Source organism: Pristis pectinata, chromosome 7 (assembly GCF_009764475.1).
Source record: "Pristis pectinata isolate sPriPec2 chromosome 7, sPriPec2.1.pri, whole genome shotgun sequence".
In the NCBI taxonomy this organism is placed as follows: Eukaryota; Metazoa; Chordata; class Chondrichthyes; order Rhinopristiformes; family Pristidae; genus Pristis; species Pristis pectinata.
Window position 1 is genome coordinate 8,820,322 of NC_067411.1, and position 20,168 is coordinate 8,840,489.

General features: G+C 44.8%; 1 protein-coding gene across 1 annotated transcript in view; it reads left to right on the forward strand.

The window, feature by feature from the left end:
• The first annotated feature begins 9,877 nt into the window (after positions 1-9,877).
• LOC127572849 (microfibrillar-associated protein 3-like) overlaps positions 9,878-20,168 on the forward strand; it is a 42,340-nt gene continuing 32,049 nt past the window's right edge. The window contains exon 1 of the mRNA XM_052020527.1: positions 9,878-10,294. The gene's annotated coding sequence lies outside the window, so the exon portion shown is untranslated. The remainder of the gene's footprint in view (positions 10,295-20,168) is intronic.

A 20,168-nucleotide genomic window follows, 5' to 3' on the forward strand; every position in this document is an offset into this window, starting at 1 on the left:
TTTATTTCCTACTTAAAAAAATACTTACTGCCTTGGCCTCTATAGCTGTGTGTGGTAGTGACTGCCACAGGTTCATCGCCCTCTCAGTGAAGAAATTTCCCCTCACCTCAGTCCTAAATCTCTTCCCCTGTAACCTGAGACCATGACCCCTCATTCTAGGCATTGCATCCGGAAGGATATCCTCCCTGTTTCCAGTCTGTTGAGGCCAGTCAGAAGTTTTAATAAGATCCCAACTTCATCTTCTCAGATCTGGCGAATAGAAACCTCCGGTCAGACAATAGTCAGCCCAGTTCATGAGGCATATCAACCTCCTCTCCATAGAATCCATCTACACTTCCTTGAGAAAGCAGCCAACATAATCAAGGGCCCCTCCACCCACCACCCTGGTCACTCTCTTCTTCCCATTCCTGTCAGGCAGAGGATACAAAAGCCTTAGAGCATGAACCCCCAGACTCAAGGACAACTTCTATCCCATTGTTATAAGTCTCTTCAACCGGCCTCTCTTAATGAACTCTTGTGCTCTTGATCTCCCAATCTACCTCGTCGTGGCCCTTGCACTTTATTTGTCTACCTGCACTGCACTTTCTCTGTAACTGCAACACTATATTTTCCATTCTGTTTTTCTTTTTACTGCCTTGATGCAATTATGTGTGGCATGATCTGTCTGGATGGCATGCAAAACAAAAGCTTTTTACTGTATCTTGATATATGTGACAACAATAAACCAATACTAAACACCATCCCAGCAATCAGTCTGGTGATCTGGGAGATCCTGGTTTGCACAATGGCATATAAGAACTTTGGCTGCTGCTGAATATGTTTATACAATTAGTGCAACACACTGAGTTCTGTATTTTCTTCGTCTAACTCCGTTTTGGACTAATCCTGCACTAAATTGTATTCTGTATAAACCATTTTTTGCACTATTTGTACTTGCACAAATTTTTTCTGCGTTTATTGTATGTCTTCTGTTTTATGTATGTCCTCTGTTGTGTGAGTCTGGGGGAAATGATATTTCGTTCCTCCATGTGTTTTTATAACATATGGGTAAATGACAATAAAGTAACTTGAACCTGAACTTGTATCTTCTGCCTGACACTCAATGCACTCCCTCTAGGGTACGCAAGGAGGCCATAACTGCATGCATTACTCCAAGTACAATCTCACCAAGGACCTGTATAAATGCAGTAAAATGTTGTTGTTTCTTCACTCAAATCCTTTACAATGCAGGCCAACACACCATTTGTTTTCTTAATTGTTTTCCACAGGAGTGGAGCTAATTCACAGGGCAAATGGGAAACATTTAATGGGCAAATGGTTTAACCTACTTAGCCTCCACTCTAGAACCAAGGCCACGCTAATCTCAGTCATTGAGTTGCAGAGTGCAATCGATGCTTGTGTACGTGTGTGATCAGAAGTTGAACTGCAAGTCACCGTCAACTTGTTCACTGAAGTGTATGTGAGAATGGGCCTCACACATAACGTCTGCAGAACAAAGGCTTTCTACCAATGTTCCCCCACTGTACAACCCCATGCAACAATATTTTGGGAGGTACCTATCAGTGAAGATGGACACCAGTGGTGAAATTCAACAAACCTTTAGTGTACTGGTAAAGCCTTTGATTGCCTGGGGAGAAGGGTGCTCAAAGATCAAGACCTGAAACCTGGCATGAGACTTGTGGTCTACTCGGCAGCAGTGTCAGGTATGCTGCTGAGGCATGAGTGGTCTAAAGTAGGCACCTGGAAGTGCTGGAGAAACACCACCAATACTGTCTCTGCAAAATCCTCCAAAACCATTGGCAGTTTAAGTGATATACACAAAATGCTGGAGGAACTCAGGGGTCAGGTAGCATCTATGGAGGGAAATAAACAGTCGATGCTCGGGTCTGATGAAGGTTCTCGACCCGAAGCATTGACTGTTTATTTCCCTCTGAAGGTGCTGCTGAGTTCCTCCAGCATTTTGTGTATATTGCTCCAGATTCCAGCATCCGCAGAATCTCTTGTGTCTCCGCTTTGCTGCAGTTTAGTGAACCAACATCAGTGTTCTCTCCTATGCCAATATCCTAAACATTGAAGCCCGAATTACACTCAATTTTCTCCAGTGGGCAGGTCACATTGTTTGCCTCTCCGATTCTAGACTCACAGAACGGACAGTCTACTCCAAACTCCATCACAATGAACATTCACCAGGTGGACTGAGGAAATGCTTCAAGGATGTTCTCAAAAATTCCTTGAAAATATTTAATATCCTTATGGAATTGTACGAGTCAGTGGCTCATGGCTGCTCAAAGTAGAGAAGGAACATTCAGGATAGCATTGAGAACACTGGATCTCCTTGTCTGGAGCATTTGGAACCCTAGGGAAAATGGTAGACGGAACACACCACCTCCCAAAGCACCTACCCACCTGCCACGTGAAACATTTCCTGCCCCATCTGTGGAAGAGACTGCAGGTACCGACTTGGCCATCAGGCACTTCAGAAAACCGGAGTGGAAACAAGTTGACTTTGACCCCAAAGAAGAAGACTGAAAGCTTTCAGCCGTATGTAGAAGGTCACATGGCTTTCATCAAAGAAGAGCTGAGAGTTCTCAACAAAGTCGGCCCATAGCTAATCTCCTCAAGCAACACACAAATCAACTTAATTGACTATTGATCTGATGTTCTCTTTGGGAGCTTGCTGAGAATGACTGGCTACTAGTTGCCTTACACCACCACAATGACCACATTGCAAGGGATTTATTGGCTGTAAAGTTGTGAAATGTGCTCTATAAATAAGTACTTAATTCTTACCAGTTTGGCATGTTAGTTTATGGGATTAGTCAATACTCAATAGAAGAATCATCCTTCAAGACTGCATTAATCCCTGGTACACAGGTGAAGGAATTACAACATTCCTGGCTAGGAAGCTATTATAAAAATACCATCAGAATCTATTGCTAACGAATAGATGTTTGTAAATGCATTGATGTAATGCAATGTGCCATGGATTACACATAGCAAAGGGAATGAAGTAGAACACTTCAGAGAAGATAGTTCTGTCTAGATCAAGAACTAGCGGGCATAGGTTTAAGGTGAGAGGGGAAAGATTTAACAGAGATCTGAGGAGCAACTTTTTCACACAGAGGATGGTGGCTATATAGAACGAGCTGCCAGAGGAAGTGGTCGAGGCATGTAATATAATGACATTTAAAGGACAGTTGGACACTTCATGGATAGGGAAGGTTTGGAGGGATAGGGATCAAATGTGGGCAAATGGGATTAGCTTAGATGGGCATCTTGGTTGGCGTGGATGCGTTGGTCCAAAGGGCCTGTTTCCATGTTGTATGACTCCATGACTCTGTTGTACGTGGTAAAGAAAGCCGGGGAGAGAAGCAGGATGGGAAATATGTTTAGAATCAGAACTCAAGAGAGAATTTCCTCATTGATGTTCCCACTCTGTCACCAAACCTTAGGCTAAACCCCAAGAGTGAACAAAGTTTCACACCGGTGTTAAGGGTGAAGTGAAGGAAATTCTTGCCCTGTCTTTTGAGGCTGCTGGAAATCCTGCAGCCAGTTCAGTTGATTTATGGACACCCATTAGGATATGTCATTCCAGATTCTATTTTAAATTACTTGAATTTAAGTCCCCCAGTGGTGATAGTGAGATTCAAAATTTTGTCTCTGGATAAGAGATCCCTGGATACTAGTCCAGTGACTTAACCACTTAATCAATGTGATAATGTACCCAGCAAATTGCAGAAGAACAAAACATGAAGCCAAGGCAAGGATGATAGGGAGATGGGACTGGGGATGAGGACAGAACATTGGGAGGTAGGGTGAAGTTCATGTATGGTGGTATGTACTAACCAGGAATGGAGCAACTCCACAGTAGTGTGGAGTTGATGACAGAGAACAGAAACATTGGTACCTATGGTTAACCCATGGTTTACACAGTCTTCAGTTTTGGCTCATTCATGGCTTGGGGTCATTTAGATAATTTGGTAGGACTCAGATGGTGATGTCAGAGAGACAGAACTAAGTGTCTTTATCATAATGAAACTGACATATGTCTGCAGGTTATGTCAAAGCTGGGGAGGGAGTGGATAGGACGAGAGATTGGATAAACTTGGATTGTTTTCTCTGATGCATCGGAGGCTGAGAGGCGACCTGATAGAAGTATATAAAATTATGAGAGGTACAGATAGGGTAGACAGTCAGAGGAAGCTTTAGAGAGGGTGCAGAGGAGAATTACCAGGATGTTGCCTGGATTGGAGAGCATGTCTTATGAGGATAGGTTGAGTGAGCTAGGGCTTTTCTCTTTGCAGAGAAGGAGGATGAGAGATAACTTGATAGAGGTGTACAAGGTGATAAGAGGCACTGATCGAGTGGATAAGTCAGAGACATTTTCCCAGGGCGACAATGGCTGACACAAGGGGGACATAATTTTAAGGTGATTGGAGGAAGGTATAAGGGGGATGTCAGGGGTAAGTCTTTTTACACAGAGAGTGGTGGGTGCGTGGAATGCACTGCCTGCAGAGGTTGTTGGGGCAGATACATTAGGGATATTTAAGAGACTCTTAGATAGACACATGAATGATAGAAAAATAGGGGGCTATATGGGAGGGAAGGGTTAGATAGATCTTAGAGCAGGATAAAATGTTGGCACAACATTGTGGGCCAAAGGGCCTGTACTGTGCTGTAGTGTTCTATGTTCTATGTTCTTTCTCCCAGGGTGGAAATATCAATTACCAGTGGGTATAGCATTAAGGTGAGAGGGGGAAAGTTTAAGGGAGGTGTGCGAGACAACTTTTTTACGCAGCGCGTGGTAGCTGCCTAGAACACACTGCCAGTGGAAGTGGTGGAAGCAGACACAATAGCAACGTTTAAGAGGCATTTAGACAGACGCATGAACAGGCAGGGAATGGAGGGGTAGGGACCATGTGCAGGCAGGTGGGACTAGATTGGATTGACATCATTGCTGGCACAGACATCATGGCCCGAAGGGCCTATTCTGGTGCTGTTCTGGTGCATGTTGTATGTTCTATGTGAGGATCCAAAGTGATTCAGAGTTTGGGTGATTGGGCAGACACAGTTTAACATAGAAAATGTGGTTCTAGAAACAGAAAAACGGGTCATCCAAAGAGCAATAGACTGGGAAAAGGGAAGGTGCCTCGAGACCTGTACACCACTCACAGAGAGCAAGTGTTCGTGCAGCAAGCAGTTAGGAAGGCAAATGGTATGTTGGCCTTCATTGCAATAGGATTTGAGTACAGAAACCAGAATGACTTGCTGCAGCTGTACAGGGCCATAGTGCACTTTATGTTCAGTTTTGGTCTCTTTATTTGAGGAAGGATGTTCTTGCCCTGGAGGAAATGCAACAAAGGTTTACCAGACCGATTCCTCAGAAACAGGACTGATATACAAGGAGCGATTGTGTCAATTAGGTCTATACTAATTGGAGTATAGAAGTACTTCTTTGAACCCTTTAAAGATGTAACAAAATTAACAGATGAAACTTGAACCTTAGTTTCTAGAAACTATTAATAAATTTGTCACCTGGGAGTATTATAATCTAAGTGAAAGGCCCTTGGGATAAAGGAAGATCCAAGTAAATGCATAATAAAATGACTCAGTGATGATAAGGTTAGGCTGCTGATTGATGTTGTTCCAATGGGCATGTGACCAGCAGAAAAAGAGGGAGTATTGTTGGTGGAGTCACTCAGATGTGTGCTTGGGAAGCCTCTTGGTGTTCTCTTTATTAATAATTCCATTATTTTAAGCATGTCAATCAAGTCACTGCTCAAACTTTTAAATTCATGTTAGGCTTATTCAGACAATTTAACCCTTCAAGCCTTGGAATTGTTCTGCAGATATGTTCTCCAAGGTCAATGTGTCCAGAGTATGGTGTTCTGGTTAGAGAATGGCCTGTGTTGTTACATCTAAGGAATCACTTACACTCCCTTTGTATTCCAGAGGTCATTGCAGGTTGTAAACATGACATGTGCTCCTTTGAATGCAAAAGGTGATGCTGCGATGTGGAGTGGGTTTGGTTTATACCTACCCTGCATATGCAGCCTGTTGATATGTGGGTCAACAGTGTGATGAACAGCAAAACGCAGTTTTTATTTTATCCATTCATGGGATGTGGAATCGACTGGTAATGCCAGCAGTTATTTCTCATCTCTGATTGCTCCTGAACAGAGGGCAGGCACGGTAGTGTAGTGGTTAGCATAACACTATTACAGCACCAGCAACCCGGGTTCAATTCCGGCCGCTGTCGGTAAGGAGTTTGTACGTTCTCCCCGTGTCTGGGTAGGTTTCCTCCGGGTGTTCCGGTTTCCTCCCACATTCCAAAGACATATGGGTTAGGAAGTTGTGGGCATGCTATGTTGGCGCAGGAAGCGTGGCGACACTTGCGGGCTGCCCCCAGAACACTCTCCGCAAAAGATGCATTTCACTGTGTGTTTTGATGTACATGTGACTAATAAAGATATCCTATCTTATCTTATTTAAGAATCGGCCTTAGCCGGGGTGAGCTCAGAAACCAGGGGCCATAGATTTAAAGCAACAAAAAGTCTGCTGGAGGAACTCAGCGGGTTCCAGCAGCATCTGTGGGAGGAAAGGAATGGGTTTCGACCTGAAACGTTGACAATTCCTTTCATCCCACAGATGCTGCTCGACCGGCTGAGTTCCTCCAGCCGATTGTTTGTTGCTCCAGATTCCAACATCTGCGCAGTCTCTTATCTCTCCAAAGATTTAAAGTAATTGGTGGAAGATTAGAGGAGAGATGCAGAAACCTTTTATTAAACTCAGATGGTGGTGAAGGTTTGGAGCCCACTGCCTGCAAAGCTGATAGAAGTACAACTTTCATTACATTTAAGCGGCACTTAAGAATATGTACGTGAAGAGCTGTGACCTGTGAGAAGAGAGATTAGGTTGGGTAGCTCTTTTTTCATCCACCACAGACACGTTGGACTGAAGGTCTCCCTTTTGTTTTGTAATTTTTCTCTGATTCAACCACATTGCTGGGTCAGAAGCCACAATGGCTTAGGGTGACAGATTCCCTACCCATCAGTGAACCAGGTTGGTTTTACAACAGTTCAGTGGTTTTATTCGCTTTACCAGCTTTTACTCTAAACGTATTTAATTATCTGAAGTTAAATTGCTCAGCTGTGGTGGGATTTGAACATTCTGGCTAACTGGGTCAGGCCTCTGCAAGCTAGTTCAGTGACTTAAATTCTATGCTGTATCCCCCGCCTCAAAGCTGAGAGTAGAGCACTGTAGCTTAGGCAGGGGAACACTGTAACTCAGATAGGACCTTGCATTTAATGTGCCTCTGCCCCTTAGAACATAGAACATAGAAAACCTACAGCACAATTCAGGCCCTTCGGCCCACAAAGCTGTGCCGAACATGTCCCTACCTTAGAAATTACTAGGCTTACCCATAGCCCTCAATTTTTCTAAGCTCCATGTACCTATCCAAAAGTCTCTTAAAAGACCCTATCATATCCGCTTCCAGCACCGTTTCTGGTAGCCCATTCCACGCACTCACCACTCTCTGAGTAAAAAAACTTACCCCTGACATCTCCTCTGTACCTACTCCCCAGCACCTTAAACCTGTGTCCTCTTGTGGCCACCATTTCAGCCCTGGGGAAAAATCCTCTGACCATCCACACGATCAATACCTCTCATCATCTTATACACCTCTATCAGGTCCCCCCTCATCCTCTGTCGCTCCCTTCCCTGAAGCTGCTCCAGCTTTCGGATATAATTACTGCTAAGCTCCTCATAATTACTTTGGCATAAAAACCAGAGATGTGGCCTTTAAAATGGCTGTGCACACTGATAAAGTAAACCAAAGTGACTCCCTTCGCATCTTTGTCACTAACTCTCCCCAGGGATAAACTTTCAGCGTGGACAAGGTGGCAAGAGGTGCAGAACAATTCTCTGGAAGAAAAATAATTTTCTTACATTGTCAGGGAAACAATGCTGTTGGGACCTTTTATTTGGAAATTATATCGCTATTTTTCATCATCACTGGGTCTAAATCTTGGAATTCTCTCCCCAAAGGCACTGTGGCTTTGGGAAGGCAGATCACCAACCATCTTCTTGATGGCGAGTAGGTTGGTAATAAGTTCTGGAGATTACAGCAACTGATGGGAAAATTAAAAGACTTTCACTCTACTGAATGCAGTGTCTGTGCAACATCTTCACTCCAAGGCATAGAAGACTCCATCCCAATGTGGGTAAATGGGACTAGTATAAATTAGTCATCATAGCCATCATGGTCTAAGGGTGCTGTTTCCATGCTGGACAACTCTATGACTCTGTGACTGCACTTTATCCTACAAAACAAAATGAACTTCCATCAGCAGGTTCTGTTTGTCGGACTTGAACTTGCAGATCAGACAAAATGCAGACACACAAGAGATTCTGCGGATGCTGGAATCCAGAGCAACGCACACAAAATGCTGGAGGAACTCAGCAGGTCAGGCAGCACCTACGGAGGGAAATAAACCACGTTGACCGTTCATTTCCCTCCATAGATGCTGCCTGACCTGCTGAGTTCCAGATGAAACACTGTTCAGTTCAGGGGGAGGGAATTCAGTTAGGGTGGTGCCAATCAAGTGGGCTGCTTTGTCCTGGACAGTGTCAAGCCTCTTGAGAGTTGTTTGAGCTTCCCTCAAGCAAGCAAGTGAAGAACGCTCTACCTCACCCCTGACTTGTAAACAGTGGAGTGGCTTTGGGGTGTTAAGTGGTGAGCCTCTTGACCTGCTTCTGTAACCAGCGCGTTTGAGTTTCTGGTGACTGGAGATGCTGAAGGTGTGATTATCCTGATGTCGTTTGTGGGGATTATCTGACCAACTTGTTAAACATCTCCGAGACCACCCAGTCCACCAGCTCCCACTTGATACATACTGCCTGACCGCTAGGTGTGACCGACAAAGTGGACTCCACCTGGGAGTTTTTATGAAATCCTAGAGGCTCCCAGTCAAGCCCACAGAGTTCCTGACACTTTGCAGAAGTACTTCGGAGGAGAAGTTGAGGCCTGAGGGAGATGAGAGGCACAGTGGTGCAGCCAGCTGAGCCCCTTCCTCGCGGTAACAGAGACCCGGGTTCGATCCTGACCTCGGCTGCTGCCTGTGCGGAGTTTGCACATTATCCCTGTCACTGTGTGGGTTTCCCAAGGATGCTCCCACATCCCAAAAACATACGGATTGGTTGGTTAATTGGCCACTGTAAATTGCCCCTAGTTTGGAGGTGATTTGTAGAATCTGGGGGCAGTTGGTGAGAAAGTGAGGAGAATATTAGACTTAATGGATAGTTGAAGGTTGGCACAGACTCTTTGGGATGAAGGGCCTGTTTCTGGTGCTGTGTCTCTCCAAGATGCTATGAGCCATGATCATATTGAATGGTGGGGCAGGTTTGAGGGGTCTGGGTCCTATTTTGTGGGGGTTCTAGTCTGTTCTCAGCCTGTAAAGCACTGAGGGACTGCACTTTGTAAGTTTAAGAACAATTAGGGATGGTTAATAAACGCTGGCCTTGCTGGTGATATCCACGTCTCATAAACAGTTAAAAAAACAATTCTATCTTGGTTTTGAATCATTAATTCAGAGTCCCGAGTAGGAAGAAGTTGTCCACTTTCTGTAACTGGGCAGTGTAATGGGATTTTACTTTACACAGCTTCGGGTGACTGCAAGAGTGGGGGGAGTGGGTGGTGGGGGGGAGGAGAAGCGAGGTTAATTGGATTATTCAGATCCCTGGGTGGAGGGAGGGGGCGGGGGGGGGGGGGTGGGCGGCGGTGGGCAACGCAGTGCGTGCAGCGCGCACTTACGCCATCCAGGTTGCGGGGCGGGCAGCTCCGGGCTACCAGCTGAAGGTGGCGATGATTTTACACAGCGTCCCGGGCGACCGGGCTGACTGTTCCGTCAGTGCAGCGGCTCCCTCTGAGCCGTCAGTCACCTTGCAAACCCCGGGCCGGTGGACGGACGCTCCTCGGCCGGCTGAGAAGGGGTAGCAAGATCAGGTCAACGGGAAGCGCTGCAAAGGAATGGAGGGGCGGGGGGTCTTCAATGCAAAGAAGCAAATTGCCACAAGTGAAAAAGGTGTGCAGGCGGGCGGAGTTACGAAACCCGAGGATTTCCTTTTTTAAATATTCCCTTTTCTAAAACAAAATGTACATAGCAAATGCTTAATAAGTGCCTTGGAAGGGAAACGGACAGGGAAAAATCCGAGCCCGAGAGGAAACTGCCACTGCGAAGCTCGGTATTTGAGGAGAGGGCAAAGCGGACCTGCAGAGGACACCGATCATCTGGTGAGTGATACAGTCGCTGTCAGTTTCTCAGTCTGCGGAACCTGTTCTCTCTTGTATCGACTCATGCAGAGTGCGAGGGAGCCGAGGACCTCAGCTTCTCGCACACGGTAACCCCCGCAACCTAACCTGACTCGGAGTACATGGAGAAAGAGAACCTATCGTTCCAACATACCCAGTATGTTTCTTGCAGATTACATATCGTTACTACTTAAAACATATGGCGCCTTTAAAGCGTCCCGTCTATGCAAACCTTAAATATAATCAATACTTATTACATTCGGCACATCTAATAGTTCGATCATATATCGTACACCTCTGATATAATCAATATTTATTACATTTTCTCCAGAGTTTGTATTATATTTATTGGTGGTTTGATATATTGCTTTAAGCACGCCAATGTTTTTTAGATCTACATATTGAATCTATTATAAATATTATCCCTCAAAATCTAAAAAATATTCTGTAGGCGTGTAAGCAGGGAGAGGGTTGTGAGGAGAGGGAGGAGGCAATCAGAAAGCAAAAAAAAGAGAAATGTGTTTAAAAAAAGAACCTGCAGATGATGGAAAGTTGAAATAAAAACAGAAGATGCCAGAAAAACTCAGCAAGTCAGGCAGCATCTGTGGAGAGAGAAAAAACAGAGCTAGTGGTTCAGGTCTGAGACCCTTCATCAGAACCGGGAAGGGGATAAGGCAAGAACACAATAGGAACAGGAATAGGCAGTCAAACTCCTCGCCTGATAAGACCATAAGACATAGGAGCAGAATTAGGCCATTCGGCCCATCAAGTCTGCTCAACCATTCGATCATGGCTGATTTATTTTTCCCTCTCAACCCCATTCTCCTGACTTCCCGCCTTGACCTTTCATGCCCTTAATAATCAAGAACCTATCAACCTCCGCTTTAAATACACCCAATGACTTGGCCTCCACAGCCGTCTGTGGCAAGTGAATTCCACAGGTTCACAAGATCACAAGACAAGGGAGCAGAAGCAGGCCATTCAGCCCATCGGGTCTGCTCCAAGGAAAAGGGAAAAAGAAATGGGGAATGGGGAGAAAAAAAAACACCATCTGGCTAAAGAAATTCCTCCTCATCTCTGTTCTAAAGGGATGGTCCTAGATTTTCCCACTACTGGAAACATCATCTCTACGTCCACTCTATCCAGGCTTTTCAATATTTGGTAGGTTTCAATGAGATCCTCCCTCATCCTTCTAAACTCCAGCGAGTACAGGTCCCGAGCCATCAAACACTACTTGTACATTAACCCTGGCACGGTAGTGTAGTGGTTAGCATAACGCTATTACAGTGCCAGCGACCCGGGTTCAATTCCGGCTGCTGTCTGTAAGGAGTTTGTACGTTCTCCCCGTGTCTGCGTGGGTTTCCTCCGGGTGCTCTGGTTTCCTCCCACATTCCAAAGACGCATGGGTTAGGAAGTTGTGGGCATGCTGCGTGGCGATACTTGCGGGCTGCCCCCCGAACGTTCTATGCAAAAGACGCATTTCACTGTGTGTTTCGATGTACATGTAACTATTAAAGATATCTTTCACCCCCGGGATCATTCTCGTAAACCTTCTCTGGACCCTCTCCAACACCAGCACATCCTTCCTTAGATATTGTGCCCAAAACTGCTCTCAATACTCCGAATGTGGTCTGACCAATGCCATATAAAGCCTCAGCATTACATCCTTCTGATCACAGCTGGCCTCAACTCCTCTTCTGTGCTATTTCTCCAAAACCCTCTTTTCCTCAACCTTTTAAATATTTATCCACCTCAGCTTGGAATACTTCTAATAGAACATAGAACACTACAGCACAGTACAGGCCCTTCGGCCCACAATGTTGTGCCGACATTTTATCCTGCTCTAAGATCTATCTGACCCTTCCCTCCCACATAGCCCCCTATTTTTCTATCATTCATGTGCCTATCTAAGAGTCTCTTAAATGTCCCTAATGTATCTGCCCCCACAACCTCTGCCAGCAGTGTGTTCTATGCACCCACCACTCTCTCTGTAAAAAAAAACCTACCCCTGACATCCCCTTTATACCTTCCTCCAATCATCTTAAAATTATGTCCCCTCGTGTTAGAGAATTCCAGAGATTCACCGCCCTCTGTGAGGAGAAAGTCTCCCCAGGTTACGGATGCCTGACTTGTGCACAGCCCGTACATATGATGGAGGGTTTGGGAGACCGGCGGGATGGATTTGCTGGCTGCTGCAGGGCAGCAGGCATCTTCTGCCGGGCGGAAACTCGTTTCACAGCCGCATCTCCCACTTGCGAACTGTTGGGGTTATGAACAGTTCACAGGAACGGAACCCTATTCGTAACCTGTACTGCAGTGTTGAATGAGCCCTTTATTTTGTAGCCATGTCCTCTTGCTCAAGACTGTCTCACCAGTGAAAGCATCCCAACATCTACCCAGTCAAGTCCCTTTAGGATCTTATATGTTTGAATAAGGTCACCACTCATTCTTCTAGAAGAGAAGTTGGGGAAGGGATGGGTAGAACAAGGGGAATATCTTTGACACGGTGAGACCAAATGGGTTAATAAGGGCAGTCTGGATTGCCAAAAAGAAATCAGCCCATGGAGGCAGAAGGCATCACTGAGCTACTAAATGAGTGCTTTATATCAGCCTTCATCATGGAACCTGCCTGTCATCTTTCGCCTCTCCTCGTTCCACCAATCACCTCGGGTTCCTGTCTCACCACTTCCCCTCTCTTTATACTGGCCATCTCCCCTCACCACCCTCAGTCTTGGTTGCAGGGTTTCGACCTGAAACGTCGACGATTCCTTACCCCCACCCCACAGATGCTGCTCGACCTGCTGAGTTCCTCCAGCAGATTGTTTGTTACTCCAGATTGCAGCGTCTGCAGTCTCTTGTGTCCTCATCATGAAAGATGTTGCTGCAAGGATCTCTGCATAGGAAGGTGTGAATGAGGTACCGGATGGGCTAAAAATTGATAAAGGTGGCATTAGAAAGGCAAGCAGTTAAATAACCTGGTCCAGGTGAGATGTGCCTGAGCTTTCAAAGGGTAGAATTTGCAGAGACCATGACCATAACCTTTCATATGTCAGTAGACTGAAGGTGACACCTGAAGACTGGAAAATTGCAAATGTTATTGTCATGTTCAAAACAAGAATGTAGTGAAAGCAGACTAATAACAGGCCGGTCAGTTTAACCTTGGTGATGGGGAGAGCTCTAGAAGCAATAATCTGGGACAGAATTAATTGGTTTATTACTGTCATTTGTACTGAGATACAGTGAAAAATTTTGTTTTGCGTGCCATCCAGACAGATCATTCCAAATATAAGTTCATTGCGGTAGTACAACGGGGAAAGGAATAACATAATGCAGAATATAGTGTTACAGTTACAGAGAAAGTGCAGTGCAGGCAGGCAATAAGGTGCAAGGGCCACGGTGAGGTAGATTGTGAGGTCAAGAGTTCATCTTTATCGGACAAGAGGTCCATTCAAGAGTCTTATAACAGTGGGGTAGAAGTTGTCCTTGGTGGTGTTTTTAAGCTTTTAGTATCTTCTGCCCCATGGAAGGGGGGAGAAGAGAGACTGTCCGGGGTGGGAGAGGTCTTTGATTATGTTGGCTGCTTTACCGAGGCAGCGGGAACTGTAGACTGAGTCGATGGAGGGGAGGCTGGTAGATGAGGCGTCACTTAGACAGGTGTGAATTGATCAGAGAAAGCCAGCATGGATTTATCAAAGGCAAATCGTGTTTTGCTAAGCTGAATGAGTTTTGTGATGGAGTAATAGAGAGGGTTGCTGAGGGAAATTAAGATGTGGAATATTTGGGCATCCAAAAGGCATTTGATCGGGTGCCATATAATAAGCATCATCAGGATAAAAGGGGCTGCAGCAGCATAGGTAGAGAACTGGCTACATGAAGGAAGCATAGTGTCACAAATGCATACAGCACAGAAACAGGCCCTTCAGTCCACCACGTACATGCCGTCCATTGTACCTATCTACACTAATCACATTTACCCTCAAGGCATAGCCTTCTCTGCCTTGGTGATTCAAGTGCTTGTCTCGATGCATCGTAAATGTTGCGAGAGTACCCGCCTCCATCACCTCGTCAGGCAGCTCATTCCAGACTCCAACCACGTTCTGTGTGAAAAGACTCCTCCTCAGATTGGAATTGGTTTATTATTGTCACATGTACTGAGGTACAGTGAAAAACTTGCCTTGCAAGTTCGTACAGATCAGTTCATCACACAGTGCATTGAGGTAGTACAGGGTAAAACAAATGCAGAGTAAAGTGTCACAGCTACAGAGAAAGTGCAGTGCAGGTAGACAAGATGCAAGGTCATAACGAGGTAGATTGTGAAGTCAAGAGTCCATCTTATCGTACTAGGGAATGGTTCAATAGTCTTATAACAGCGGGATAGAAGCTGTCCTTGAGCCTGGTGGTACGTGCTTTCGGACTTCTGTATCTTCTGCCCGATGGGAGGGGGAGAAGTGTCCAGGGTGGGGTCTTTGATTATGCTGGCTGCTTTACTGAGGCAGCAAGAATCTAACCCTTTACTTTAAACTGATGCCCTTTGTCTTAGACACTCCTATCATGGGAAAAAGACTTTTACTATCTACCCTGTCCATCCCCCTCATAATTTTATATACCTCTATCACCCCTCAGCCTCCTCTGCCCGAGGGAAAACACACCCAGCCTATCCAGTCTCTGCTTACACTGTAATGCTCCAATCCAGGCAACATCCTGGTGAATCTCCTCTGCACCCACTTCAGAGCAAGGAGTAGTAGTGAACCATTTTTGGACTGGGAGTGCCCAGTGCAGTTACTAGGGGGTCAGGACTGGGGCCTCTGCTTTACTTAGTATATGTTGATGATTGTACAAGGCATAATTTCCAAGTCTGAAGACGATATAAAATTTAGAAGCTTAGTGAACTGTGAGGAGGATAATAATAGACTTCAAGGAGATGTAGACAAGCTGGTGGGATGGGTAGATAGATGCAGATGAAATAAAAACAGAAAATGCTGGAAAACACTCAGCAGCTTAGAATGATCGAGTTATACAGCATGAAAGTATGCCCTTCGGCCCAACTCATCTATGCGGACCAAGAGGTCTGTCTGAGCTAATCTCATTTGCCTGCATTTGGCCCATATCCCTCTAAATCTTTTCTGTCTATGTACCTGTCCAAATGTCCACCAGGGCCCTTATTTCTGTTGAAGGGTCTCGTATCTGAAACATAAACCCTGTTTCTCCTCCTTCAGATGTTGCCTGACCTGCTGAATGCCTCCAGCAATTTTGCTTTTTACTTCACATTTCCAGCATTTGCAGTTTTTAAAAAAAAAATTTCGGCTGTCTCCTGAAAATCAATGCAGAGAACTGTGCTGTTACATTTTATTGGGAAGATTGAGAAGAAGCAATTTAAATTTTGAAAAGTTGACAGAGGGATATTGGGGTAGTTATGCATAGTTCATCAGAACTGTCAGGGCTGCCCAAAAAAATGTTCAAAAATTATGGAATTCTGTGTTTTATAAGTAGAAATGTAGACTACAAAAGAAGTCATGATGAGCCTTTGTAAAACACTGGTTTGACCACAACTGGAGTACTGTGTCCAGTACTAGATGTTGCATTTCAAGAAAGATGTAAAGGCTTTGGAGAGGGACCAAAATGATTCCAGGGATGAGGAACTTTAGTTGTGTGGATAAAACGGAGAAGCTGGGAATACAAGAAGTTGTGAGGAGATCTGATAGAAATGTTATAAATCATGAAACAAAACTTTTCCCAGTGTTCGCTGGATCAGGAGCAAGGGTACAAAGAATGAAAGTGATAGGCAGAAGTACTAAAAGTGGAATGAATTCATCTTTGCACAGTGAGTAGTTTATATCTGGGCTGCCAGGAGGATTAGTGGTGTCGCGTTCAATTGTTGCATTCCAAAGAGAGCTGAGTGATAGAATGTACAGGGCTATGGGGGGGGGGGGGGAAACTAGGTAAAGATCTGATGTCAAATGGACTCCTTCTGAATTATAACTCTTCTGTGGTTTGTGTCAGTATATTACACCTCCAATATAGTATTTATTAAAGCTTTCATTGATTTTTTTTTTATCTATCAGAAATTGCTAAAGTAACAGTATTTTTTATAACTTCAGAGCTCTTATTTAGTTCATATATTTTTGCCTTTTATATACGATAGTACACAGTGACTTTTGTTGTGTAATAAAGCAACTATTTTAATAAAGCTGGAAGACAGGAAAGGAAGCCTTGTTTTTCTGTTGTGCCTTTCACATCGCTGTCAGGTTGTCTCAGAGCTCTTTACAGCCAGTGTACCAGTTTCGAACTATAGTTACTGCTGTAATAAAGGCTTCTATCTCCCTCTTTGACTGGCTTGTAATTATTTGCAGTTCAGGGTACAGATTTTGCTTTAAAAAATTCAATGTTGCCGATGGCCTTCTGTTCTGAACCTGACTGCTAATTTTACACATCAGAGAATCTTAATACAGCAGTTTCAAGGAGTAATAGTTAGTTAGTCCTGTTCCCTTGCACTTTCCCCATAATCACTGCAGTTTTTCTCTCTTAAGTGCTTAATCGATGTTCGTCTGAAGGTTGCTAGTGACTAGAGTGGCTTCTGGAGTGTGGGATTTTAGGGTGAGGCTGGGATTTGTACTTATGGGAGCAAAAAGATTGAAAGGAGACTGTATAGTGCAGAAGATCATGATGGGTTTAGAGAGGGTGGATAGAGGATGGTAATTGGTTTATTATTGTCACATGTACTGAGATACAGTGAAAAGCTTTTGTTTGCGTGCCATCCAGACAGATCATTCCGTACGTAACTATATGGAGATAGTACAAAAAGGAAAAAAAAACAGAATGTAGAATATAGTGTTATAGTTACAGAGAATGTGCAGTACAGGTAGACAATAAAGTGCAAGGGCCATGACAAGGTAGATTGATAGATCAAGAATTCAGTCTATGGAAAGTCTGTTCAAGAGTCTTATAATGGCAGGATAGAAGCTGTCCTTAAGCCTAGTAATACCTGTTCTCAAGCTTTTGTATCTTCTGCCTGATGGAAAGGGGGAGAAGAGAGAATGCCTGGGGTGGAAGGGGTCCTTGATTTATGTTGGCTGCTTTCCCGAGGCAGCAGGAAGTGTAGTCAGTGTAGGGGAGGCTGGTTTGCGTGATGGACTAGGCTGTGTTCACAACTCTCTGTGATTTCTTGGGCAGAGCAGTTGCCAGTAAATGAAGGGCAAACAGTGCAGGACGGATGTGAGGAGAGCACCTTTAGTGCCTGTTAGGATGGAGAAAGAGTGCAGAACATGAAAGTAGTGCAGAAAAGATTTACCAGGATGTTGCCTGAGTTACAAGGAGATGTGGCGTAGACTAGGACTTTTATTCCCTGGAACGTAGGAGATTGAGGGGTGACCAGATGGAGGTGTATAGGATCATGAGGGGTATAGACAAGGTGAAAGCACATAGTCCTTTTCCCAGGGAGGGGGAGCTAAAAACTAGAGGGCATAGGTTTAAGATCAGAGGCGAGAGATTTAAAAGGGGCAGCTTCTTCACACAAAGGGTGGTGCGTATTTGGAATGAGCTGCCAGAAATAGTGGTTGAGGCGGGCACATTTATCAACGTTTAAAAGCCATCCAGATAAGTACGTGGATAGGAGGGGTTTAGAGGGCTATGGGCCAAATGTGGGCAGATGGGACTAGCTCTCTAGGCAACACAGCATGGACGAGTTGGGCCGAAGGGCCTGTTTCCGTGCTGTCTCTCTGACTCTGTGGAGGAAGCTGAATCAGTCAGGGCCTTCAATGAGGCACTCGAAGGTGAATAATATACCGGACTATGGGGAAGGAATGGATTGCGGGCATGGCTGGAGTGAGTGCCCTTCTGTGATGGCGTAACCACTCTATAATGTTATGAATCTCCATCCACCAGCCTATCAGGTAGTACATTCCAAATCCTTATCACACGTTGTGTGGATAGCACTTGACATAAATTCGTGCACACTGTGTGCACTATATTGCTTCGAAATGGTTTCTCTTTGCATACCCCATGCAAACACTTTATGATTTTAATCACTTCTAGCCTCTCAACCTTCTCTGAGTTAAGATAATCAATGGCACCTTCTCCAGTCTGTCTGCATATCTCTAATTCCTGAGCCCTGGAATCATTTCATTAAATCCCTTCTATGAATCCTCCTTCACTTCTACACTCTTTCCTAAATCGTAGAGCCACTTATGGAGAAGCACGCCCTTCAACATCCATGTCCATACTTGCCATCAAACACCCATCTAGACTAATTCCATTTACCAGTAGGTGGCCCACAACCTTGGAGACACAAGAGACTGCAGATGCTGGAATCTGGAGCAGCGAACAATTTGCTGGAGGAACTCAGCATGTCGAGCAGCATCTGCGGTGGGGAAAGTCGACAATTCCTTTCCTGCCATAGATGCTGCTCGGCCCACTAATTTCCTCCCGCAGATTGTCTGTTGTTCCTTAACCTTCTATGCCTTGCTGATTCAAGGGTCTGTATAGATATTCCTTAAATGTTGTGAGAATTCCTGCTTCCACACCTCTTCAGGCAGATTCCAACCACCCTCTGAATGAAAAAATTCTTCCTCAGAACGTCTACACCTTTTACCTCTTACCCTAAACCTGTACCCTCCATTTCCAGATACCTCTTCTATGGGGTAAAGTTTCCTTCTGTCCTCTCTATCCATGCCCCTCATAACTTTATATACAGAAGTGCAAGACCCAGAACTGGACACAACTTTCCAAGCCGGGAGAATTAGTGTTTAACATTTAAAAAAAAGCAGAAAACGTGGGAAACACTCGGCAGGTCAGACAGCATCTGTGGAGAGAGAAACAATTCATGTTTCAGGTCTGGGAGTCTTCACCAGATGCTGTCTGACCTGCTGAGAGTTTCGTGTTTTTTTTTATTTTGCATTTCCAGCATTTGCAGATTTTTTGATGTAAACTCAAAAAAGTTGGCTTTACTCATTGGAGAGGAGGAGGATGAGGGGAGACATGATAGAGGTATACAAAATATTAAGAGGAATAGATAGAGTGGACAGCCAGTGCCTCTTTCCGAGGGCACCAAATCTCGATACAAGAGGGCATGGGTTTAAGGTAATGGGGGGGGGGGGGGTGGGGGAAGTTCAAGGGAGATGTCAGAGGGAGGTTTTTCACCCAGAGAGTAGTTAGTGCATGGAATGTGCTGCCTGGGGTGGTGGTGGAGGCTGATATGTTGGTCAAGTTCAAGAGATTGTTAGATAAGCATATGGAGGAATTTAAGATAGAGGGATATGTGGGAGGAAGGGGTTAGATAGTCTTAGGAGGGGTTTGAAGGTCAGCACAACATGGTGGGCCGAAGGGCCTGTATTGTGCTGTATTGTTCTATGGTTTTAATGTTTAATATAACTTCCTGCCTTTTGTTACTGTTATGGAAGCTCCGGATCACTAACCGGTTTTGTCACCCTCAAAGATTTGTATCCCATTTTCTTGCACCCATCTTAAGCATGTTAGGATTTTGATACGTCACCAAAAGCTCTTACAAATTTCTATAGATGCACGGTGGAGAGCATTCTGACTGGTTGCATCACCACCTGGTATGGAGGCTCCAATGCACAGGGTCACAAGAGGCTGCAGAGGGTTGTAGACTCAGCCAGCTCTATCACGGGCACAACCCTCCCTGCCATCGAGGACATCTTCAAGAGATCCATGAGCACTACCCCATCATTCCTTTTTTTGTTGCACTATTTATTTATTTTTGTAATTGATAGATTTTTATGTCTTTACGCTGCTGCCACAAAACAACAAATTTCACTTCATATAAGATATTTTTATTAGCCACATGTACATCGAAACACACAGTGAAATGCATCTTTTGCGTAGAGTGTTCTGGGGGGAG